Source organism: Condylostylus longicornis, unplaced genomic scaffold, assembly GCF_029603195.1.
Source record: "Condylostylus longicornis isolate FDR11 unplaced genomic scaffold, ASM2960319v2 ptg000116l, whole genome shotgun sequence".
NCBI lineage: Eukaryota > Metazoa > Arthropoda > Insecta > Diptera > Dolichopodidae > Condylostylus > Condylostylus longicornis.
This window is the reverse complement of record NW_026578084.1, coordinates 1,110,041-1,137,044: the sequence shown is the minus strand read 5'-3', so window position 1 is coordinate 1,137,044 and position 27,004 is coordinate 1,110,041. Positions and strand designations below refer to the sequence as shown.

Here is a 27,004-nt window from a genome sequence, read left to right as displayed (position 1 = left end):
TTTAAAAATAAAATAGACTGCTCGTTTAACTTGTTTCTTTTTTCAATATTTTTTTATTTTTAATTTATATTATTTTACTGTTATATTAAATGTTTATATATGTATATTAATATATAGTTACAAACAAAAATTTCGGTACATTATTTATATTAATTAAAGAGGAAAACACAAAATAAAAAGTGAAATACAAATTTAATTGATACTGAAATCATATTTTTTATTCTTTTTCCTCCTTTACCTTGGTTTTCATTTGTTTCATTTTAATTTTGTATTGTGTCCAGTACGAAGTAGGATTACAAAGTAGTGAGATAAAAAAACGAGCTTGTATACACCAATATCAATAGTTTCAATTTTGTCTCCTCTGTCTCTGTATTAGAAGTATAGTTACTGTAACGTTGAGTTGTTGTCGTTATGCTTATTCTATATCTGTAACATTTCATTATATCTTGTTATATTATTAAGATTTAAGGTCAAACCTCGTGTATTAACCTTTTTATTTGAAGTTTCCTTTATCTTTATTTTTTTTCTATCTTTTTATTTTGAAATCTATGTGATTTTCTTATAAAAATGAAAGAAAATAATCAATTTGAAAATCTTGTTTTTTTTTTTTTGTTAAAGCTCTTAATAAAGAAGTATTTTCCCAATATAAACATTTTATATTATTTATTTAAATAATTTTACTTATTTATTTATTAACATTTTAATAATATTGAATAAGAAATGAAATTTAATGTTTAAAAAACGAATATTTAAAATTGTTTTTATCATCAATATACTTGAAAAGAACATACACATACGTACACATTGTATTGATTTAAGTTATTATGTTTTTTTTAAATTCATAATTTAAAAGTATTAATTTGACCGAATTTCATACAATAAGGGAGAATATGTGATGGCAACCAACTTTGCATATCGACTTTTTTGTGAGAATGCACTTCTCCATAATAGGGAAGCGTAAATGAACTATTTTTAGTAACCTGTCGGTTTGTGTGTGCACGCGTGTATCTCATTTTCGGCTGAACCGGTTATATGTGGGTTTATTATGACTATGGCATGAATTGATCAACTTTTGGGACTTATCAGGCCTCGAGAACTGAACTTTTCAACGGGCCTGTTTTACATTTTTGACCATTTTGAAGAAAATATTCAACCGATTTACTTGAAATTTCATATATAACCTTGATTTGACTCTACGGAAAACCTCTTAACTTTTGGTAGAAATCAGGTATCAGCAACTGGAAGTTTACTACGGGCCAAAGATACATTTTTGCGTATATAAAAAGAAATAATCAATCGATTTCACTGAAATTTAATATTTAAATTCGCAGTGTGAAAACAATGAATCTATAAATTTTTTGGAAAGGTCAGGGCTCGGAAATTGGTCTGCAGGTCGATTTTACTACATATTTTAACATATTTAAGAAACGGATTAATCGAATTTCTTGAAATTTAATATTTGAGTTCTGATTATCACCAGAAGTTACAGACGATTTCTTCGTATAATTCGGACTGCACAAAATGAAACTTACTAAGAGACAAATTCACATTTTTCTAGGTATTAACTAATAACTAAAAGCTTATTAGTCTCGTTAAAATTATAAAAAAGTGTTTAAAACGCACTTTCAAATTCTTCTGGAATACTTTTACTAATCTAGATAATATACATTGCGATCGGTTATGTGCTGATCCCATCAGATTTTTTTTCTTGCTTAGTCTTTTATGTTTTAACTTTACTTATTTCCTAATTTTGCTTTTTCTTTTAAGCTTAATTTCTTTTTTTTATTTTGCTTATTTGTTTTTAATTAGTTTCTATTTTGAATTTTTGCAATCATTATATTCTTTCTTTATAATATTACGTTTGTTTTGTTATTTTACTCCCTACAATTTGAAAAAGAAAATGAAGTTTTGCTTTCTTTTTAATTTTATTTTTACATACAGTCTTGCTCATTAAAATAGCACACTATGTAAAATTACGAAGAAAAGTGTTTGGATTGTTAATAACTTCCATGTTCTTACTTGTTCTTATGTGATGTAGGTGAATTTTGTAATTTCAACTCAAAGTCCAACTTTTGCATTCGATTTTTTTTTGTTTACTGATTTTGTTGCCCTTTTTTCTTATATTTGTTTTTAAGTGCACAGTTAGTCCTGTGCTCATTTAAATAGCACACTTTAATAAAGGAAGTTAATACATTATTACAAAACAATAATTGTTTCCGATTGTTATAAAATAGCAAATTTAAAATTAAATTTACAAGTTTGAGACAATTTTTAGTTTTAGAATCATGGGTAGATCAAAGCATATCAGCCCTGAAAAAAGATCGTGGACCTTAAAATTAAAATCCGAGAACAAATCGGTATCGGAAATTTCTAAAATTGTTGAATGCAATACATTATTTCTCAACACACAATACTTGTGAAAAAATATTACAGCAGTGGAAACCAAGGAAAACAACTGCATGTGAGGATTATTTGCTAATAAATATGGCGAAAAAGGACCCATTTGTAACATGTGCATCAATTAAATCCAAATTGGAATAATTGAAATAAATTTATGTTAATTGAAATAAATTTATGTTATAATTTTTTCTGATCAATTTCTGACCATTGTTTTTCAATCTGACCATTGGTGCAGTGGTTATGGCACCGGTCCTTTAACCGAAGGGTCTCGGGTTCAAACCCCGGTCAGGTCACTATAAAAATTATATTCAATATTAATATAACTTAATATACAATACTAATAAAAATATTATACAAGTAATGTTCAAATATTCCCAATATTCGATATTAAAAAAAAAAAACTAAGAAAAATAAATAGTAAATATTAATAACCTCAAATAATTAATACTTATATAAATAAAAAAAAAAACTACGGCAGGCTAGTCACCTACCTAGTTAAACCCTATGACGCTTGAAACTAGTGCATGAGAAATCATGCACTAGCCCTATGCTCCTTCTAGGAGTGAACAAAGGAAAAAAAAAAAAAAAAAATAATTTTTTCAATATTACCTAAAATTTACGTTTTTTTTAGCATTTTGAATTTTTTCTGAAAGTGTGCTATTTTAATGAGCAAGACTGTACATTTATTTTTAATTTGTTTTGAAATTTAATTTTTTTTTGTAAATGCATCTAATTGTCTTAAATCATTGAAGTGACAGTTGCCACTATTTCTAGTAATTGAGGTATTACCAGAAGGTAAAAATATCTCTACTAAAAAATGTTGTTTATTTTTTTTTGCTTTTTATTAATTCTAAGAAAACTTTTGATCTTTTAGTCTAAGTTTTAAGTTTAAATGTTGATAATAAATTTTGTTTATACTTATTTTGTATAGAAAAAGAAGAGAATAAAGAATATAATCTAATCTAATCATTATAACAAGTAAAAACGTTTCAGTCGGTATAAACCGATTGAATTATACCCTGCACCTTTCGTTATTGTGTAGCAATTACTTGAACCCCTAAAATCATTCTATATAAACTTCACGGACACGTCTGACCTATAATTGGACATCCGACTGCCAAGTTTCATGAATCTGACCTTATAATTTTTCCAAATATTTAAAATTAGCTTCTGGGGTTGTATGGTAAGTACCTGAACCTGCCAAGCAATTCCACCAAAACTTCACAAATATATCTGATCTATAATCGGACACACAACTGCCAAGTTTCATGAATCTGACTTTATTATTTTTCCAAATATTAAGAATAAGCTTTTAGACTTGCATGGGAGCTACTCGAACCTGTCAAGCAATCGCACCAAAACTTTAGAAATATGTCGGACCTATAATTGGACACACAACTGCCAAGTCTCATGAATTTGACTTTATTATTTTTCCAAATATTTAAAATAAGCTTTTAGACTTGTATGGGAGCTACTCGAACCTGTCGAGCAATTCACCAAAACTTCAGAAATATATTTGAGCCATAATTAGACACATGATTGCCAAATTTCATGAATCTGACTTTATTATTTTTCCAAATATTTAAAATTAGCTTCTGGAGTTGTATGGCAGGTACCCGAACCTGTCAAGCGATTCCTCTAAAACTTCAGAAATATATTTGACCTATAATTGGACACATGACTGCCAAGTTTCATGAATCTGACTTTATTATTTTGCCGAATATAAAAAATTTGCTGTTGGAGTTGTATGGCAGCCACCCGAACCGGTGCAGCTATCCCATAATAATTTTTAGAGCATGTGCAGAATATAATTGGACACATGTATACAAAATTTTATATTTATAACTTTATTAGTTTTTGAAATATTTAAAATAAACTCTTTGAGTTGTATGGCAGCTACCCGAACCCGTTGTCCGAATTAGTCCAATAACAATAGGGCTTGTCCTTGGCACAAAAGAAAAAACTTGTGAAAGTTTGGTGTCGATTGCATTATTCGTTTTTGAGTTATCGTGCGATCGGACGGACGGACGGACATGTCTAAATCGACTCAGAATTTTACGCTGAGCAAGAATATATATATATGTCCATACCGCAGATGACTCCTTCAAGTAGTTACAAACTCCATACCAAAGTTAATATACCCTTCACGAAGTGCAGGGTATAAAAAAATGGTTTTTGTCCTATATCTCCTTTGTTATAAAAGTTTTTTGACGTTTAAAAACTTAAATCAACTTGGAAAAGTAGTAAAAATATTTCAGGGGATAAGGAAAACAAAAAAAAGGAAAAAAGTTTAAGCTTTTTAACAGTTCGAATGCTTGTGTTCCGAAAGTACACAAAATAAAAGGAAAGGTTATTAGTTGATTTTAAACTCTTCCAAAAACTGTTTTTTTGAAGCTTTTATTTTTTTCAGAACGGAAAAATAACTGGGAAAAAAGAAATTGCGTGAAAATTCGTTAAAATCCTTTTATTTTGGAAACGTTTGAGGTTAGGTACCTACTTCTAAATAAAAGTTCTACCCATTTTTGATTTTCTAACCAATAGTTTGTTGTTATATACCTTTCTGAATGTTGTACTAGGTTGTTTAGATTTTGTTCAACTGGTGCATTTATAATACTGGCCAGTGAAAATGTCCAAAAAACCCCAGTTGTTGAAAAAAAAAACCGTCATTCTGTTAAAAGTTGTGTTCAAATATAATTATTTTCCTTTTATTTAATTTTTAATTACAGTTTTTTAATCATAAAAGGACAATATAATATTTAAAATTGAGTTTAATTATATTTAAATAAATTATAACAAAAACCAAAAAAAAAAACATTTCTTAATAAAAAGTTATTACAGACTTATAAGAGGAAGAAAACAAAATTTAAAATTTTGTATTTGCTTGTGTATAAAATTCTTTAATGTGATTTTTTTCTTATTTTTCATTAATTGTTTCTTTTTGTTTACCTCTCAAACAAAAAAAAAACTACACAAAAACAACGAACATTTTTTAATATTTAAAAAAAGAAAAAAAAAATAAATTTATTATATAATAAATATACAAAAATTTATTGACATTTTATTGTATTTATTAACAAAAAAAAATTTAATAAACATACTTAAATTTTACAAATTGAAAAATAAAATATTTATATATATTTCAAAAATTAAAAATAAAATAAAAAACACATTTTATATTTGTGGGATTTCCCTACGTAAAATTGTAATTTTGTGGTAAATATATTTTTTTGTATAATATTTTTTATTTTATTAGAGGTAATAAAAATTATATTTTATGACATAACTGATACCATAAATATCTATACAATGTCGTGCGGAACTAATATTAAAGCTCTCAGAAATGATTTCTTGGTGTTTTCAGGAACAAAGCTCGGACGTCTAGCGAAAGTTTCGGAAAATTAAACAAAATCAAATAAAAATAAATAGTGTCCAACAAATATTCATAACAGAGGGGCTTACCTTTTTCGAGCAATGACTTAAATATTAAATTTTGAATTAGAAAACTTATATTTCTCTTGAATTGTTATTTATTACAAAAAAAAAATTACTGATATTTTTTACGATACGATGCGCTACCATCATTCCCCACAATCGCATCACACATAATTTTCATACTACACGCAATTTATTCATTTAATATTGCTATTTATTAATTATGTATAATCCTTGCTACCTCTGCATGTTTACATATATTGTACAACAACAATTTTATACGATTTTTTTTAGTAATTAACCTATTAACTGCAGATTGAATATGTTTTCGTTTAAATTTTAATTTCTCCCGTATGTATGTATGTGCACTTGTTGAAATTACAAGCCTCTTCATAAAAAAAAGTATATTCCGATTTATATAGTGAAAACTGAGCTATATTTATGTTCGTAAACAATATTGTTCATAAATTCAGCAATGTGGTGAAAAATTTTATGAGTAGGTCAGTTAAATCAGATGAACTGTTTTACTTATATAAAACATTAAATAATATGTTATAAATATCAATCACGTTTTTGCAATATTGCCATTATGAAAATGTTTAAGAATGTTTAAAAAAGGAAATAAAAAATAAATTAGCAATTAACGGGTTAATTTTTTATTCTATACATTGTATTCGTTGTATTTGCACTTTTATACTCAATAAAAATTTATTTTTATTTTATGTTTAAGTGCAATATTTTAGTGCAGAACGAAACAGTTTGTTGACGTATCACATTTAAAAAAACAAAATTCATAACTCAAAAAAACAAACAAAAGTGTTAAAAATTTATATATTGCAAAAAAAAAAATTATTGTATTATTACAACTGTTATATTTATTATTGTTACATATCGTGATTTATTATAAAAACAAATTAAAAACAAAAAAAAAACTAACTTTGTAAAAAACTTAAAAAAAAAAAATATAAACGAAAAATACATTACAACAAAATTATTTACATTATAACAAAAATTTGCGAAAAATCCAACCTTCTCTCTCCCTTACTCACTCTCTCAAATGATAAAAAATTGGTGCTGTTGCTCTATGAATAAAATTTCAACAAACATTATGACATTAAAAATTTAAATTTTTGAATAATAAAATTTTCATATATCCTAATCTTATTTACTAAAATATCATTTTTATTTTACTGTTAATGAATTGCAAAAAAAAATTTTATATGTGGAAATGTGGAGAAGTTTATAAAAAAAATTATAAAAAATTTGTTTTATCTGTCTAAACCTAAAAATTAGTTCCATATACGCACACGTCAAAAAAATAATAAAAAAAAACAAAACTTTGGTCATATATTTTGAGACAAAGCATTTTATCCAAAAAAGAGCATTTTATTATATTTAAAATTCGCATATATATACACTTATGTATATATATATATAAAAAAATACGATGATAGCCCGAAAAGCACGAAAGGGCTTATGAAATAAAAATTATATAAAGAACGAATAAAATCACATTTTCTTATTTTTGAAACATTTCATTTACACATGTGCTGGTTATTAAATAAACAAAATTATTAAAAAAAAGTAAATAAAATATCAATGAAGTAAAATTAACCACCGCTAAATCTAACTAAAAAACAACTAAATAAATTACTAAAAGTTTTTACAAAATAATTTTAAATTGTAAATATATGAATATAAAAATTGTGTATAATATATTATATAATTATAACTATTATTGCAAATATTTAAAAAACAAAAAAAAAATAGATCTGGTTTGTAATACTCTTTTTTTCTCTCTCAGAGAGAGTACTTTTAATTTATATTTTTAAAATTTTCATAAAAATATATTTTATTTATTTTACTAACAGCGTCGGATTTATATCTGTCCAGAAATAACTCAACAACACATTGAATTACATGTTCAATTGCAGCTTGAGTAATGGACATGCAACTTTAAAAATAATTAAGTCACATCAAAGAAACCTTAAACAATAGAACTAATAATACTAATAAAATAATAGAGCTTTTGTATAAACGAGTTTTTTTTTGGTAGGGGCAAAAATTCAAAAAAAATTGACTGTAGTTGTACATATTCTACTCCTTCAGGAATAAATTAGTCACAAATTAGAAACTTTAAAGACTACAATGCTTAAATTTCTGATAAACAAGTTTGCGAAAAGGATATAGCTACTTGAAAAATTTAAAAACTTTGAACGCCAAAATAAATTCAATAAAAGGGGTAGTATTTTATTTAAATTTTCGCAGGTACTATAGAAAACATGTGCGGGTGTCACAAATTTAATACAGTAAATTTTATTTTTTCTTGTTTTAAAGTGAAATCTAAAATATAATATTGAATCAACTGATTATTCAATACATAAGAAACATAGTTATATTAACTACTTTTCTATAAAATATTTTTAATTGCTGTTATATAATATTTATATTTTTTAGTAAAAGAAACGCATATATAAGTAGTTCCATTGAAAAAAAAACATTTACATTATTATTTGTATTCAGCTAAAACAACAACAAAAACAAATTAAAAACAAACATAGGGAGAAAAAAGTAAACCGAAAGTAATAATTTACTAAATCATATGTAATAATTATTATATAAACTAAAAAAAATTTTTAAATGTTTATTAGATAAAAAATATTAAAAACCAAAAAAAAACATAAATAATCTATTTTTTATATTATAACACTGTAAAAGATTAAACAAAACTTATTAATATTTTTTTATCAATATATTATTAAAAACATAAAAAAATAACAAAACTCTATCTATTTAACTATTTTAAATACTAAAATTATATTATAGTGTAACAAATTACTAAAAAATTTTAATGTTAAATAATAACTTTAAATTTTGTGGATTCTCATTGTTGATGTTTTCTTTTTTTGTTTTTCTCTGTGTTCTTATATATAATATAAATACTTAAGAGATTTTGTTTTCGATTTTTAATTTGATTATGCTGCTTTTCTTTAGCTTTTTATATGTACTGTACACTAACAAAAATGGCAAATTTAAAATTAAGTATCTAGTGTTTCTTATTAACTAAATAAATAACTTATAAACTAATTAAAAAAAAAATAAAACAAAAAATAAAATAGAAAAAAGAAATATTAAAAAGGAATTGAAAGTCTGTGGTTAAAAAAAAATAAAAAATTTATGTATGATTTTACAATTTATTATATCATAAAAATTAATAATAAATAAAATATTATAAAATAAAATATTTATATAGATATAATTTAAATTTAAAAAATTATTAATTAAAAAAATAGCAAATATAAATGAATAGAATTGCACAATTCATATTTAACAATAAAAAAAATATATCCATATACATATAATGTCAAAACTAATTAATTTCTAAAAAAATAATAAATATATTAAAAATAATAAACCAAAAAAATATACATATAATAATTTTCAAAATAAATGGGTGGTAATATGGTAAAATAACCTTAAAATTTTTCAAATTCAAATTATATAAATACAGTAATATAAACATTATATAAATATTGAAAAGAGAAAAAATATATTCAAATTTATAAAAATCTTATGCATTTTATATGAAAGCAATAATTTATTTAACAAATAAAAACCAACAAAAAAAAATAATATTTAATCAATTTTTCAAAAATATTTAAAACTTAGAAAAAATTTCGTTTTTTTAATATATAGAAAAGAAATATAGAAGAGAAACCAATTACATATTTGTTTATGCATATATTAAATAAAACATCAAAAAAAATAAAGTGAAATAAATATATGTAATATAGAAATTAATCTACTACTTATATTTATATATAATATTTAATTGAACAAAGAATTTATTTTAAAAATTTTTTAATTGAAAAACAGTAAAACAAAAATTTAAAATAAATTTTTCTTTCTGTGTGTATTTTAATTTTTGTTTTGTGTTTGAGTGTGGAAAAAGGAAAAATTAATTAACTCACGACGATATGTTTTTTTTTGGAGAGAAAGTAACTGCCATATACATATACACATATACTGAATTCACATAAATAATATTTATGTAATTTATATAACGTTTTGTGCTATTGTACCATAATTATTTAAATATACGTATACATGTATACATACTTAAAATATTGTGTGTGCAAAATCATCTTGTATGTTTATATAAACAATAATTAAAAAAAATAGAAAACAAACTGAGAAAGACAATTAAGAAGCAAAGAAAGTGAAATATAAAACACCAATTTAATTTTTTCATATATCTTTTTTCATATTTTTTCCTTTTTAATTTTCAAACAGAATTGAAAAATAAAATAAATTATAGATTTAGAATTTTATTTTTGTCGTAGAACTATAAATGTTACAAAAATAAATAAACAATAATATATCATTCTTAAATAGCAATATTTTATGAACCTAATGTGTTTTTGTGTATGTGTGTGCAAAATTAAAAACTTTTTTTAATTTTTTTTTTAAGTGCGTACGAGAGTATACTTAAAAATACTTATTATAACTCTCAATTTATTATTAAATATATATTAAATATTTAAAAAATATACTCAATATATAGTTAAAAAGAGAGGTAGACAAAATTTTATAAAAAACTCGAAATTCAACTGATATACTCATGGTATAATTCAAAATGAAAATCGGGAAATAAAATATTAAAATATTATCTAAAATATACAAATACACAAACATACATATATATACATATATATATGTATATAACATTAAATTTGTGATGCACTTAATTGAAACGAGAACAAATTGAAAATATTTAAAAAGAAACTCTTCATTTATTGTATGTCTTCATTTAGACATTTGTACAAAAATACATTACTTATTCATATAATATATCTGTATAAATATACATACATATATATATATATAAATATGCATGTATATATATATATATATATATATATATATATATATATATGTATATGAATAAGTATACACAAATATTACAAAAAAATATTAACATTGAAAAAAGAATTATATTTTAATTAAAATAAATCATATCACCATTGCACATCAAAATAACAACAAACAAAGAAAAATAAATAAACAAATAATAAACAAATTTGTATATATATATACATAAATACATATATATATATATATATATATATATATATATATATGTATATATATATGTTATATAATAGACTTATAATAATAAAAATTTAATAAAACAGCAGCACATTAATCATTTTGTATAGAGGATAAAATTTAAATAAAACGGTAAGTCTGCTTTTTTGTTATAATTTACTTACAATTTCTTTTATCAATTCACGAAATTTGTTGTGAATAGATATACTGAATGCATTCATTGTTTTTGTTAAAACTAATAGATTATTAATGAAGTAATAAGGACTTAATTGATTTTAATTGCCTCCTAGTCATTGAATTCTAATTAGCAGAGGACATACTATAGTATATCTTATTTTTATAGTTATAAAGCTAAATATACGAGATTAACGATAAATTTGTTTAAATGATCACCGTGTCTGCAAGGGCTAAAAGAAGACGGACCATCAGTTTAATCCCTCTCTCAAGCAAGAGTCCAAAATCTCAATGACTCTTCTGAGAAACAAAATTTTGCTGGAAAAGAGACTGAATTCTTTCCTGGAATACATATCCAGCATTGTTCCTTCATTAGGGGATTTTTTTTGCTGAACTTTTGTTTAAATATTGAAAATTTCATAAATAAAAGCATTCTTAATATATAAATGAAAGGTGCTTATTATCATCTCTCCAGTCTTTCCAACATCTAAATGTTTTAGTTTGTTAACCTTAATAAATAAATATTTGTTTTTTATTTATGTGTGCTCTGTGTATTATATTTGTATTCAAATATTCATTTTCTTATTAAATTTCAATAAAAAATGCAACAGTTTCTAAATATATTTTATTACAATCGAATCAGCTCATCAATATTTAAAAATTTGAAAATTCTGTCATACTATAAGGATATGGAACTGAATAATGGTTTGTTTATATGACTTATAACGTAAATCATTTTGAAACTTCCAAAAAATAAACTGTCCTTCAAAATTACTTTACATTATATACTTCTTAAATTCTTATATTTTTTCCATTTCATTTATTATGGTTTTTGCTTTAATAATATTCCTGAGAAAATCTTGCTAAAACTTTTTGAATACATATACGAGTAGATCAAAAATAATTTTTTAATGTTTTTCTATTTATTAAATGACCATGCAATCGTCTTCAATTACTAAATTATATTATATTTAATAGCACTATTAAATAACAAACCATACAAAAGATGAAAACTCACATTCTTATTTGTGAATTATTTGAAGAAATTTTTGAAAGGAGATGTAGTGGTTTATGGATCTGCGGCAAAAATTAAGAATAACTTTTTTCAGATAAAATTGCATATTTATTTTCAATTTTCAATCCAAAAAATTTTTGAAAAAAAGTGCTTAATAGATTCACTTTGTCCCTCCGTCCGTCAAAACTTGAAGATAGAAAGCTTAAATTTTATGTGCATATACATTTCTACTAGGATCTTATTTCCGTAGAACAAAATTTTTAACTATCTCCTCCCCCCCCTTTAAGAGTTATACCCTCCTAATACCGTAAAATTTTTTAGCTATTTATTGCAAAGAAACTATAATCGATTTTCAAATTTTGCAAACACAGAAATATAGTGGCTTTCTTCTTCTACAACGCAATACTATATTTAAACTTAAAAAAAAACAAAATGGCTTTAAAATTTACCGTTTTCTAAAACCCGTTATTCACAAATTTTTCCGGGTTTTTCTTCTATATTCTAAGTTGTAAAAGTCTCAAATTGTAACAGCTTTACAACCTAACTAATAAATAATTCATTTAGTTAGAAGTTAATATTTTTCCATCTCCATCCACATTCAATTTTGAATATTTGGCAACTTATATTTCGAAAAACGCAAGCTTTTCCAAATTCCTATAAACGCAGAAAGCTAATGGTAAACTCCATGCTATTCAAAAATATAATTATTATTCTTAATTCACAAAATTAGCCCTTAAAACCGAGTATTATGTTAACCCCTCTTTAAATTAATCTTTGCTTTATTTCAAAGACTGCAGAAATCGTTTATCCTAAATATATGCAATCCTAGAAATAAATTCGTATATGAGTGCAAATAATTTTAATAGTTTGATTGTTTTTAAAAACAGTATTTTCAGTTGTTGAAGGGAAATGTGCTAAACCATTAGTTTGACCCAAATTTACCTTTTATTAATTTTCTTATGGGAGTTGAAATACTGTATATACTGTTTTATTTTGTATTTGCTACTAACATCATCGGCTGATCGGTCACGCGTCTTTGCGCTCTCAAAAGAAACGAAGGGGCATTTTTTTTATTTCTTCTATTTATTTCATTGTTCTGTTCATTTTATTTAGAGCTTGAACAAATTTCTCTTTTAAAAATTTTCTTCTGATATCTCACCTATTTGCACTTAAATTTTGATCATATTTAAGATTTTGTTGTACCGTAAGGCCTTTCCCGTGATCGCAAATGTTCCCAGAATAAATTTCCTCTTAAACCTACTAAAATTCATCAAATATTAATTTCACAAAGTCTGTACTGTAAATATTTTTTTTAAAAAATACTCATACTTTTTAATTTAACATACTTTTTTTAAATCCCTTTTTCATCTGCTGAGATATAGCAGCATTCCAGAAAATTCCCGCAACAAGACTTTTAATTTTAGTTAAACGTTTTTTTTTTGCTACAAGTTTCGAAGCAACATAAATTGAAAATTATATTTTTCTTTGAAATCACCTCGGCATTGCCGTAAAACTTTCCTAAAGTTTCATGTTGATTTGATGACCAATTTAATACTCTTCAGCTGATTTCATATTTTCAAAATTTATTTTGAACAACAAGAAAATTTCGTCCAAAAAAAAATTCAAATATTTTGAAAAAATGCCTACTTATAGATGTTAATTACTAGGTGTAGGTGTAGGTTTCACAGAAAGTACTTACAAAAACGAGATTTTTTAGAAAATTCCTATTAATTTGCTCTACCCAGCACAAGCAATACTAATTTCTAGTTTCTATTTTTCGTGGAACCAGAGATATGAATGTTGTTCTAAAAAATAAAATTCTCATATTTCATTTAAAGATCCTCTCTGACTTATTAACGGATAAGAGTGATAAAGATCATCCTACATAAAAATTTTCTCCAGAAATGAAGTCCTAAACACATAGTATAACACTTGACGTGGTTTTATGTTATGAATATTAATGTAAATTAAGAACACCTTTTTTCATCCATTATTTTTAATACTATAAATACCGTTTTATATTACAAAATTGGAAAATTATTTTCATTATATTTATAAAATATTTATTTTTAAATTAAAATATGAATAATTTCTTTTTTATAATGAGTATACATACATATATATATAACTTATTTTAGTAAAAATGTGCGATACACGAGTATAAAAAGGAGTGTGAGAGTATATGGAGTAAACTTAATTGTAACAGGTGTTAAATTGAAATGCGTATAATTTTAGAAAAAAAAAATTGTTGAATGTTTTAGCATGCGAATACTGCGATTTGTTGCAAATTCGTTAAACCTTTATTTACTTTATTTAACTTGTGTTTTTTTTCTATTTTATTTATGTTATGAGTTATTATTTTAGTCTAGTCTAATTTAAAAAAAAAGATGTAAATAACACGAAAATAGTTAATTTTTTTGTTAACTTGAAGTAATTTCAATTTAAAATATTTTCAAACGATGAGAATTTTATACAAATTTTGTGGTGATTTTAATATTCTATTAAAAAATATATTTCACTGTGGTTCGATTAATTAATGGCTTAAATTTGCGTTCACCTTCCTCTTCCACCTACCATCCACTCCTACCCGATATATAGAATATAGAATATTTTCATATTTCTGTAGAAATGATATACCATACTTTATAATTGAGCAAAATATCTATTAAATGGAAAATGGTTGTTTAATTTCAATTTTTGTTGAAAGAAGGGCGGTTATGATTACATATATCCTTTGTAATACGAGGAGGTGCATTATGGAACATCGTTTTATTAAATTTAGGAAGTATATGAAAAGTGTTGTTTATTATCTCAGTCAATTATTTTATATATTATGGTTATTATTAGTTTTTTTTTCAATATATTACATGAACAAATTTACATAACTTTTATCCACTATGTTTTTTTCCACATGCATTTTTTCTTAGATTTACTTTGTCCGTATAATTGCGTTAAGACAATAATCAGATTTAAATAAAAAAACCAATAAATAGAGCTTCTTTATCATATTTAAATTCGATATAAACGTAAATTTTACTTCTCCCCTTCTGTTAAACGTTTAAGTTTAGAAAAACTTCAAATAACAAAATTTTAATTTATAATTTTAATTTATACGAGTATTATAATAAATTTTGTTTCTAAAGCAATAAAATTGAAATGAAATCATTAAAAGTAGTAGAATAAAAATTTTTTATATTTTAAATTTTTTGTTGTTTGTTTTCAAACAACAATAAAATATATGAATAAATACTCTTCACTAAGGTTACAAAAACTCCTTCTTCTGATTGTTTGACTTTTTCTAGACTATATACTTATTCTAGTTATGCATATAGTAAACTAATATATGTATAGTCTACACTAATATATGTATATCTGAACTATAGTGTTACACAAGTCAAACAATTTTAGTTCAGGCATCACAAGTGGTTATTGTACTTGTTAAATAACACATCATTCAATGTTTACAGTGAACAAAGTGTCGTTTTTTTCCTGGAACAGCCAAAGTTATAATCTTCTTTCTATAACATCAGCAAAAAAAATTTCCTTTGCCTTTTAAAGCTTCAATTTTCTTAGAAGTTCCCGATACAGACCTATTACGGAATTTCTTCCAAATGAAGATTTACACGCTTGTATAAATCAATGCACTAGTATATGAAACACTATATATATGATATTAGGCGAATTTTACTTTATTATTTATAAAAAAAATATAAATTTAAAGTTTCATTTTTGAGGACAATTTTTTTTTATATTTAATGTGTATGCAAATATTTTAGTTATTTTATATTTTTATTTATTAAATTATTAAAATTTTTGTTTTTATATTATATCATTCTGTTTGTAACGCTAAGAAGTAATGATATACATAATTATTACACCGTAGTTAATTACCGGAACCCTGTATTTAAATTGTATTCCGCAATTATTTTCCTATACTAAAAAAAATTTGATGTGATCAGCGCATAACCGACCGCAATGTGTATTGTCTAGCTAAGTGAAAGTGTCACAGAAAATATTAAAAAGCCTGTTAAGTACTTCTTTCCAATTTTTAGAGTGTTAGTAAGCTTTTAGTTAACACACCTAGGAAGACGTGAGTTTGGCCCTTAGTAGATTTTCATTTTGTGTTACCCGAATTCTCTGAAATATTCGCCAGTTAGTTGCGGTAACAACCAGAATTCAAATATCAGATTTCAAGAAATTCCATCAATTTGTTCCATAGATATGATAAAGAATGAAAAACTGGCCCCTAGGTCAGTTTTCGAGCCCTGATCTTTCCAAAAAATTTACAGATTCATTATTTTAACACGTCAAATTTAAATATTAAATTTCAATGAAATCCATTGGTTATTTTTCTTTATATACGCAAAAATGTATATTCGGCACGTGGTAAACGTCCAGTTGGTGACGCCTGCTCTCTTCCAAAAGATAGCAGTTTTTGCGTACGATCGAATGAAGCTTTTATATGAAATTCCAAGTAAAAATGTTGAATATGTTTTTCAAAATGATCAAAAATGTTAGGTCCGGTTGCCGAGGCCTAATATATCTCAAAAGTTGATAAATCCGTTCCAAAATCCATATAAATCCGTGTCGAATAAACTTACATGTACAATTTTATCAAAATCGGTTCAGCCGAACCTGAGATACATGCGTACACACACAGACGGACAATCAGACAGACCGACAGACCGACAGGTTGCTAAAAATAGTTGATTTATGCTTCCCTACGGTGGAAACGTGCGTTCCCACAGAAAACCCGATATGCAAAATTTGTTGCTATCACATGATCCACCTTATTGTATACACAATGCGGTCGGTAAATACATGAGTAACAAAAATTCACACCAACAAATATGGTATTACGGTAATTATTTTGGAAGTTAAAGTTGTTAAGATTGTATATAAGTTCTTGTAGAAGCTCTCCTACATTTTCAAAAATTAATAAATAATATTAAAAACATTTAAGCTACAAAATTCTCAATACAAAGCTACTATATATAATAATTATAAAAGTGTTTTAAATTAAAAAATCATCATTTTCTAGGTTTCAAACATAGTTTTTTTTTCTATAAATTTACTGTAAATATAATAATAAAAACAGAAAAAAATAATAATAAAAATGAAAGAGCAAAAAATACATTTCATGTTATTTTTTCCCCTTATTTTCGTTTTTTTTAGTATCCTTAAAGACTTTAATACAAATATTAATTTAAAACGTCGTATATGTTAGTATTTTTAAATTATTTTTTTTATATACTTTATAAAAATATAAATGTTTTTCATGTACGTATGTTAAATAGAGAAACTATGTTTTATAATAATACAGAAATGTCGTATGTTATTAATTGTTTTTCTCTTTAAAAACCAAACCAAAAAAGTTTTTTTGGTTACCACCAATGGAGAGTACCTATGTATAGTAAAAATTTAAGAAATGTAACGATGAATACATAAAAAAAGATCGAAAAATACAAAAAAAGGAAAATATTAGTTATTTTTGTAATTTTTTTTTCTGTTAATTCTTGTTATTTTCCTTTCGTTAAAAAAAAGTATTTTGACCTTCAACCTTTAATGTTTAACATGAAAGTTAATTAGCACTTTTCCAAAAATTTTTTGAAAAAAAGTGCTTATTAGTTTCACTCTGTCCGTCCGTCCGTCCGTCCGTCCGTCCGTCCGTCCGTCCGTCCGTCCGTCCGTCCGTCCGTCCGTCCGTCCGTCCGTCTGTCCGTGTGTCTGTTTACAAAACTTCTACATTCTTAAAGATAGAAAGCTGAAATTTAATACGTACATAGATCTTTACTAGAAACTTATTTTCGTAGAACAAAATTTTTACCTATCTCCCCCCCTTCTAGAAGTTATACCCCCCCAAAGCACTAAAAATGGCCTATTTTAACTATTTGCTGCAATGAAACCATAAGCATTTTTGAAATTTTGCAAACGCAGAAGGGCAGTGACTTGCTTCCCCTACCGCGGTATACTATAGTTAAACTTTAGAAAAACAAAATGGCCGTTCAAATTTACCGTTATCTAAAGTCCTTTTTTTCCAAATTTTTCATGTCGTTTTTCTTCTAGACCCCAGCCTGTAGAAGCTTGAAATTTTAGGAGCTTTTAGACATTAATAAGTAGTTCATTTCGTTAGAAGAAAATTTTTTTCCATCTCCACCCCCTCTCAAGTTATGGCCTCTTGAAATTTGTGAAATATGCATTTTTGACACCTTATATTTCTGAAACCGCAAGTTTTTTCAAATTTCTATAAACGCAAAAAGTTAACAGTAAATTCCATGAAATTAAAAAATATAATTATTTTTCTTAACTCACACAATTAACCCTTAAAATCGAGCATTATGTTAACCCCTGTTTATATTAAATTTTGCTTTATTTCAAAGACTGCATAAATCATTCATCCTAAATATATGCAACCCTAGAAATAGTTTTGTATATGAATGAAAATAATTTTAATAGTGTGGTGGATATACATAGACTGTTTTTAAAAGCAGTATTTTCACTTGTTTAAGGGAAAAGTGCTACAATACAAACCATTGGTTTGACCCAACTTTATTTTATATTTACTTGCACAATAGACAACATTATACTGGACATATGATTTTTATTCTCTGATTTCTGTGAAAAATAATAAATTCAGCTTGTGCTTTTTCAGCTATTCACGATAATGTGTTAGTACATGTTTGTACTCATAAATTTATGTAGGACAGTAAGTTCGAGTTATGTTGTTATTGATGCGCTTTTAAATTTTTGTTTAAATATGAAAATTAAATAAACTGCACTTTCAAGAAGGATATATTAACTTTGGTATGGGGTTTGTAACCACTTGAAAGAGCCATCTGTTGTGTGGGCATATATATGTATCCTTGTTCAGTCGCTTGGCAGTTGCTTGGCACTTAGTATATTTGAAACTTAGCAGTCGTGTGTCCAATTATAGGTCAGATATAATCTTAAAGTTTTGATGAAATTGCTTGACAGGTTCGGGTAGCTGACATACAACTCTTAAAGCTAATTTTAGATATTTGGAAAAATAATGAAGTCAATCCACGAAACTTTACAGTCATGTGTCCAATTATATGTCGTGAGTCAGGCATATCCGTGAAGTTTCTACAGAATGGTTTCACAGGTTCAAATTATTGCTATACAACTATAAGAAAGGTGCAGGGTATAATTCAATCGGTTTATACCAACTGAAACGTTTTTATTTGTTTTTAATTCATTTAAGTTTTAAATTCCTATATATGGAGAGAGAGTGATTTTGTTTTAAATTCTTTTTTTCATTTCTTTTTTGTAATCATTCCTATAAATATGTAACTTGTAAATTACAGGTCATGACATTAAGAGAAGAAAATAACCCAAAAAAATAGAAACGTAGCGACTTAATTAGCAAAAAGAAATTTTTATTCAAGAGAATTTCTTTTTTTTTTTTTGTTGAATTTTTTAATCAAATATTACTGTATAATATTTTTATAGTAATAAATACTACCCATTTCACATATTTCACTTAAATATTATTGTTTCTATTACTTTCACTTATCAAGTATGGGGTCAATGTTAACGAACTTAGTATTGGCTTTATGTTATGAGCTTTATTCTTTATATTAATAGACAATCATTTAGATTTAAAAATTTAATGAAAAAATTGTTCACATTTTATTTTTTTAAATTTTAGCATTTTCTATAGGTAAAAATCAAATTAGATGCTTTATTTTATTGAACAAAAAATACCCTTTTCACTTAAGTGTACCCTTTTCGCAGTACACTTAATGCTGTAACATTTTATTTGTAATACTTTTAGAAAATACTTTTGGAATTTCGTTTCTATTTTGAAAAAAAACTGCATCCCTACGTATATACTTTTCATAACAAGCAAAATGTAATACAGTTATTATGTAAGTGGTATATAACAAGCAATATGTATATACTCATATACATATATCGTATAATACATAAATAATATACAACAGTCACTTCTTTTGTTTTGCTTTTGGTTTTTATTTTACTTTCGAAATTCTTTTCTATAAATAAAAGAAGAAAAAAAGAAAAATTTATAAATGTCTCCTCTGGGGTCATATTTGGATCTTAAAATTACACATTTTATACCTACCTAAACATTAAATTATACATAATTTTTATATAACACATCCATATATACACATGCACAGCGTTTATGTACCTATGGGGGTATATACTCTTTATGTATCCTTGAAAAGTAAAAACCGATTACATTATATATTTATATGAATATATATACGCGATATAAATGTATATAAATGACATTATCCTTATATAAGAGTAACTTAAACGAAATTATTTATTAAAAACTAAAAAGAAATGAGGATCAAAAAAAAGGTATGTACAAAATACACACATAGTATAAGAAAACAACAACTCCTGAAACAAATAATATTTTTAGTTTTGACTTTGTTACAAAATTTTTTGATAACAAATAAATGCGAATCCAATTATTCGGTTTGTTAAGTAGCACATTTCCTTTGAATAATTATTAAATTTAAATTAAAGTCAAAAGCGCTTAATATCAACCCTGTTATATCCCAACTCGCTTATATTTACAAAATTTTTGACAAGAAAAATTGTCGTATATTTTTACACATATTCGAACATGCTTAATAGAAAACTCGCTCAATAGAAACTTCCTAAAAATCACATAATTCTCGATATCAAAATGTCATTAGTGACAAAAAAAATTATAAAAAAGATTCAGAAGGACAATTCTTACTTTTTTAAATAAAAAATGTAAATCTTTAAAGTGTAAATAAGAAAAAGTACATCGGAGTTTGCACACTCTATTGATTTGATAAACGTACTGAAAACGATAAATCTAGCTTACAAACTTGTTAGTTCACTATTTATTCAAAATCGTTTTGTAAAAGCAGGGTTTGAAAGCCAACTTAAAAATAATGTAGAAAATGTAGTCAAAGATGACGATGAGCAATCGGAATTACGTATTGATCGAATAGAGTTAATGAATTTCGTTGAATATGATGATAATGAAGTTTGAGCTGTGTAATGATCTGTGAAAATTTAACAGAACATGATATAGTAATATAGATCTGTGTACTGAAACTTTTAATGAAAATAACGAAATTACAGGAGCTGATAGTGCAAACGTGGTCACAATAAATGCTGAAAAAATAATGTCTACGTGAATGAATAAAAGTATTTAAATTTCTACATATGTTGAATTAAACAAAATCCCCAGGTATGTTGAAAGTATTTCCGTTTATTTCCGGCTTGCTTAATTCCACATAATGTGAATTTTACCCTGCTTCACTTAATTCACAACTTCATTAAAATCAAACAATTCTTAGACATTTTTCCGTAAGATATTTAGCGTGTTCGACTGTATTCTCAATATTCACAATATAGTCTCGCCTAATTAAAATGAGCATAAGAATTAAAAATTTTATTTTTTAATGCTAAAACATTTACCGTTATGATTTTTGATTGTAATAGAAATTTGGAAAAGCTCGATAAAATTTGGAAATGTATAGTTTTACTCGAAAGAAGCCGAAAAGTGAAATTTTGCTTAATTTGAGCATCTTAACATCCTTTATATTTTAAATATTAATTAAAAAATCCATGTTGACTTTAATTAACTACTTAATTTCATTTTATTTAAAAAACATAAAATAGAATGGTTCTCCTGTGGTTCAGAATATTAGCTATGAACATATTTATGTATATACACATTTAGTTTTTCATTTGTTAATCATACTCGTGTACACAATAAATGACTTTGTTAAGACAAAAAATAAATTCAAAGAACTATAAAAATATTGGTTGGGATTGAGAGGGATAAAGTCACAACATGACTGACTACACAGTAACCTAAAACAAATCGTAGTAAGAGTATGACAATTTAAGAGGAAGAAAAAAAAAAAAGTAACTCAAAACTATAATAATATTAGAATTTCATTATTCTACCTTAATTTTTTATTTATAAGTTAATTATATTAAAAACATTTGCTCTGTGTTTTTTTGAATTAATTAATTTTATTTAATTTTTAATAAAATAGTTTGTATCTTTCTTAAAATTATAATCACATTTATTGCTTTTAATTTAATGAAAATATTATCAAAAATTATAGCTTAAAATCGTAAGTTTATTTGAAAAGGTTCATTCAACAGTCAGAACCTAAAGGCTCTTAAACTTATAAAATCTAAATTTTCAATCACACTCAAAAGATTTGTAAAGTGTTAAATTTTTTGAATTAAAAACTTGTTCTCTATTGTCTATTCATACCGATATTGAGAACTTTTGAAATAATTTCAAGTAATTTGCAAAGATATTTCAGTTTAATTTGTTTTATATATTACATAGGTGAGGAAGCATATGTAACTTTGTTAGGATGCAAATGTTTTTTTCGTGTATGTAACGCTAAGAAGAAAACATTTGCATTCCAATAAAGATTATGTACATATATATATTCTAGCTCATAATGCGTCGGTTCGTTAGTTAATTTTTGCTGTCATTTATATCATTTATAAACGCAAAGAGCTAGATACTTGAAATACAACACAGACACATGTTTTTGCTGCACACATATTGGCATTGAAAATGAACCGCGCTTAAAGTACCGGTTTAGGGAAAAGTTAATGTTAACTTTTTTACTTGTTTAAGTCTAAAATTTTAATTTCGTTATAAATCAACTACATATTATGTATATGAGCACAATTTTATACTTTATTTTATTTTATGTACATATGTTATGTTCAACGTACGCTATAAATGAAAAGTAAAAATATTCTTTTTAATCAAATTTTTTTTTGTTTGATAATATGTATTGTGTAAAATTAAAATGCATTATTGCATTGAAAAATGCACAATTGCATTGTGTATTGATATTACAGAGTGCCACTCTTGTTGTTGTTGTTAGTTTTTATTTACTTTATTGTCCTTTTCAGTTTTTATGTTAGCTTGTCAAATATAATATAAGGAATTTTTTTTACAGTTAATTGAAAATAAAAACTCACCATATCACTTTAAAAATATTTTTGTTTTGCTGTTGTTCTTTTTGATTATGATTTCCTTTTACAAAATTTCTACTAGATTAAGGAGGTTATAATACAATAGTGTATTATAACCTCCTTAATTTCTAAATTTACTACTTTCTTGCATTACTATTGTTATCAACCGCATTGTGTATACAATAAGATAAGTTTTGCGATAGCAACAATTTTTGCATATCAAGTTTTTGGTGGGAACGCACGTCTACACAGTAGGGAAGTGTAAATAAACTATTTTTAGCAACCTGTCGGTCTGTCTGTCTGCGTGTGCACGCGTGCATCTCAAGTTCGGCTGAAGCGATTTTGATGAATTTTTATATGTAAGTTTATTTCGACTATGGCACGGATTGATCAACTTTTGGGATATCTCAGGCCTCGGGGACTTATATGTTTTATTTATTTAATGATGAGGTTTTATTCCTCTTGTGAAAATATACATATTTCTATCATAAACATGTTGCTAAACCCTGTTATGTCACTAAAAAAAGAGCAGATTAAATAATCGTTTTCATTATTCAACTCAACATTAGCTTAGTCCATGATAAAATGAATTCTGATGCAGAAAAATTTATGCAGAGATATGAATCATCTGAAAATATTCTAACAAGAAATTTATATTAACTTGTTACATATTAAATATATTGATTTTACCTTAGCGAATTTCTTTAAAAAAATTTTTTTGTTTTTCCTGTTTTGTTATATTAATTTTGTATATATTAAATAACATTTTAAAGAAGTTTTTCTTTGTTTTTATTTTTATAGGAAGCGGTTTTTAAATTCAAGTTTCCACTAAACTTTTAAATAATAATATAAATAAAAATATAAATACTCTAACGTAATTTAATATGTGAATTCAGCTGAAAAAATTGAAAAATTTTAACACTGCAAAAATTTTTACAAATGTAATAATAAAATGAATGTGAATGTGGAGCAAATAAATAAATAAATAAATTATTAATTTTGAATCCCTTGTAGTAACCGAAAAAATAATTATTGAAACGAAATGGAAACAGAAAGAACGTTGTTCTATTTACGTGTAAACGCAATTTTAAATTTTTAATTTCTACTTCAAATTTTAAGAAATTTAAATAAGTAAATTAGATATTTTGTTTCGATAGCAAAATAAACTGAAATTTTAAATTTCAACAAATTTAGTCAATTACTTCCTTAGATATCATAAGAAACGCAAAATCCCCCCTGATTCAGTTGCCGAGCAATTTTGATTTATTTACGAAAACATATCAAAAACTTAATTTATACATGAAACAAAGTAATAATATGTTAGTTTAAGTCTTTTTTAAACAATTTGTTTGAAGATCTTTTTATCAGCTTTGTGCTGAATTCCGAAATGCACTCATTACTGTATGACTTATAGGGTAGATTGTAGATTTCAAGGAAACCAAGTGGGGCAGGAGTAACCCCCCAAGCCACCGCAGCCAATCTTGCCTTATTGTAGCCTCCCCACGCTCCCACCTATAATATACCTGTCCCAACTATAAAGCCGCAGATTTCGGTAAGGGAGTTGGACAGCAGTTCCCGAACGTTTAGTAACCCATGTCCAAAACAATTGCGGCGTAGAACAACCAGTGTCGGACAGTCGCAAAGGATGTGCACGGCGGTCTCGTCACCGCCCCCACAAAGAAAAAAGAAAAAACTTATAGGGTATAAAACACTGTAAATTTAAACTTGCAAAAATTTTTTTTTATGTGATGTTGTAGTAGTTTCAAAAATTGTAGATTATGTTCTAAACTAAACTATTTAGCTCAATTTACAACAACAAAACTTAGTTATTTAAACTATGCATGTATTATTACCTATGTAGTTATGTACTATTACATAACCAAATAAAGCTATACCGACATTTAAAGTAATTAAATATAATTACAGTACTTAACTTAAATGAAAAGAGATTTCAATATTTTTTATAAAACAAATTTCTTATAAGACAAGCTCAAGGGAAATTTATAAACTTTGACAATATTAGAAATTTTTTACATTTTTTGATATATGCAGAAAAAATCTGCTACTTTTTTATACTACTTTATATGGAACTGGTGTAATTAGAAGGATTATACAGATAAAGTGCTGTACACATAAATTTTTAGGAGCTATGCACGTAAAGTAATATACACTTAAGTTGTTAAGGATTTATACAAAAAAATTTTTAAAGTACTATACACACAAAATGTTATACACACAAAAACATAAAATGTAAAAGTTGTTATACACATAAAGTGTTATATTTTTCTTAAATTTCTATCTTCCATACCTGGACTAGCACACTTTTTCACGTCTCAAAAGTAACTGTTAAATTATTATTATTAATTATCATAATTTTAGAGTATTAATATTATTATTATATAATTTTATTTAAAAGAAATTAAAAACCGTAGTTAGTAATATTACATATAAATATAGCATATATTACTATTATGCGTAATATTAAAATATGAGTTACATATAATACATAGGCATGAATAAATTTAATTTAATTCCTTTAATGCTTCAATATATCAATTTACTTTTAATTTACTATGAAATTTTTTTATATAAAATTTTTAGAAAGACATAACATAAGCAACATTAATATTTTTTAAATTTTAATTAATATTTCATTTGATTGCACAGTTAAACCTGAATAAGTAAATCCTTAATATATATAACGAAATAAATTTTGCCAAAAGTAGTAATTATTCTTCAAATCGTCTTTGAATTCTCCTTGAATTCACTTCTAAACGGTTCAAAAATTCAATAGTTTCTTCAATCATTCGTTCCAATAAAGATAAAGGCTCAAAAAAAGCAGTTTTTGAGATGGCTTATGGAGGCCTCGAAATTAACATATTACTTTTTTTTTTGTATTTTATGTATTTTGGAATACCAGATTTTAAGAACTTTAACAAAAAATTATATACATTATATACAAAATTATTTTCCAAAACAAGGTACCTTTTAAAGTTTTATTTAACGGGTGTATGGGAAGGTGGATATGAGTGGCCTGCCTGTTGTGGTTGGTGATAGGAGAGATTTTTCTTTTGTCACACCGTTTCTCAAAATTCTACAATCTTATCGATATTCAACTGTTATGTTATTTTGCAATATCTACTTTTAAAATGAAAATGAAGCAAATTTATTTGAACCGCAAAAATTTTGCTTGTAAAATTTTGGAAATTTTCCAAAATTATTACGTCTAATTTTTTTTTTTCAAGGAACGAAGAAAGAAAACTGGCAAGTTTCCCAACATTTTTTTTTGAAAGTAACTATAATCATATTATATTAAAGGCCAGGTGTTGTGAAAGTTATAATATGCATATAATATTTTATGATGCAATAAATTGGAATTACGGCAGCGTTGTCTGACATCTGGACATTTTTGTAGTTTTTCTATTCTTTTTTTCATTCGTTGTTAAGTTCTTCTTTAATAAACAATTGTTGTGTTTTAAACAAATTAATAAACAATTTCAAAAAAAAAACTCTTTTCTATACAAACCATACATTTTTTTTCTGTCCTTTTTTGTCTTTTAAGGTAAAAACCAATTAGTCAAAATAGGTGATAAAAGAAATTTAAGAAAAAAAATAATCAATACTATAAACTTGACAACCTTATTAATAATTTACTTTACAAAAAATGTGAGCTAAGATAATTTTTTATATTAAGTTTTGATTAATATTTTGCCAATATAAAAACAAAGACCAACAAAATAGAATGTGTTTATGAGTGTTAATTTGTTCCGCATATATACGTCTATTTCGCATGTTTTTAAGTACATTTAACGCGTTTTACTGGTAAAACTATGAGAAATGGAAGAAAACGTTATATAGGTTAACTTTTAGATCTCACCCTACCAC

General features: G+C 25.1%; 1 protein-coding gene across 2 annotated transcripts in view; it reads left to right on the top strand.

Annotated features, from left to right (window-relative positions):
* The first annotated feature begins 10,924 nt into the window (after positions 1 to 10,924).
* Positions 10,925 to 27,004, top strand: part of LOC129614702 (synaptotagmin-7) — a 63,945-nt gene continuing 47,865 nt past the window's right edge. For both annotated transcript variants that reach the window (XM_055529540.1, XM_055529539.1), the window contains exon 1: positions 10,925 to 11,073. The gene's annotated coding sequence lies outside the window, so the exon portion shown is untranslated. The remainder of the gene's footprint in view (positions 11,074 to 27,004) is intronic.